This window comes from Otolemur garnettii, unplaced genomic scaffold (assembly GCF_000181295.1).
Source record: "Otolemur garnettii isolate 467f Iridium unplaced genomic scaffold, OtoGar3 scaffold00021, whole genome shotgun sequence".
Taxonomy (NCBI): domain Eukaryota; kingdom Metazoa; phylum Chordata; class Mammalia; order Primates; family Galagidae; genus Otolemur; species Otolemur garnettii.
In genome coordinates, this window is record NW_003852416.1 from 18430061 (window position 1) to 18431425 (window position 1365).

Sequence of the window (1365 nt, forward strand, 5' to 3'; positions counted from 1 at the left end):
AGCTCATAGCAACCTCAAACTCTTGGGCTTAAGCAATTCTCTTGCCTCAGCCACTCAAGTAGCTGGGACTACAGGCACCTGCCACAACACCTGGCTCTGGCTCAGGCTGGTCTCTAATTCTTGAACTCAGCCAATCCACCTGCCTCGGCCTCCTAGAGGGCTAGGATTACAGGCGTGAGCCACCCTGCCCGGCCTTCTCTGTGGAGAGTTCTATTTCTAAGGTGACAGTGTCCTGGCTTGGCAAGAATAGCCTTAGTTTACACATATTTGTCTCAGCCCAATTGTTCTTCATTTCACTCTCAAAAGCAACCGTTAGGATAACAAATTACATAGCCCCCCTATCCATGAGGCAGTCCCACCACCACATGGATCAGTTGCCCCTGTTACAGTCTACATTGCTCTGTGCAACCTGCTTCATTGCACTGAAATTTGAATTTACACATGTATTGGTGAGGATCAATAATTTTGTCTCTCACCAGTATGAGTCAACTTTGATTGCTGGGACTGTGTATGTTTCTTGTTCGTCCATGACTGCACAGTCAACATTGATCACACAGAATCATGTATTATGTACCTGGCGCAGAATAGGTACTCATTGGCTCGGTACCTGTAGCACAGTGCTTACGGCGCCAGCAACACACATTAAGGCTGGCAGGTTCGAACCCGGCCCGGGCCAGCTAAAACAACAGTGACAACTGTAACAAAAAATAGCTGGGTGTTGTGGCAGGCACCTTTAGTCCCAGCTACACAGGGGGCTGAGGCAAGAGAATTGCTTAAAGCCCAAGAGTTGGAGGTTGCTGTGGGCTGTGATGCCATAGCACTCTACTGAGGGTGACATAGTGAGACTCTGTCTCACAAAAAAAATGAATAGGCACTCACATTTGCTGGATGGATGAATTTTTGCTAAATGGGTAAATGTCTGACTGGCAGGCTAATTTCCTGAAGCACTCTGTACTCTCCCTACCCTCCAATCCAATATGAAGGGTGGAAAGGTAGTATCTGTTCTCCTCATTCCTGAGCTCCTTGAGAAAAGGTACTGGGAGAAGGAAGACAGAGGAAGGCAGGGGAAAGCAGGAGAGTCTCTGAGTTCCCAGGCCTTGGAAGAAAATAGGCCTGCCATTTCCATGAGAAGTGGAACCTGAAGCTGGCCTGCCCTGCAAAAACTTCAGAGCCCTGTCAGGCCCTAGGGATAGGGTTGGGGGTTCCATGGTGAGCATCATGGTTCTTTTACAAGCTATGTTGCCTGTTGTTGGCTTTCTGGTAACAGGTGATCTCTCATAGACCAGAAACCAGAAGTGCCTCCTTTTTCACCTCTGCAAAACCAAGGGGCCTTGGCTCGGTGCCTGTGGCTCAAGTGGCTAAGGC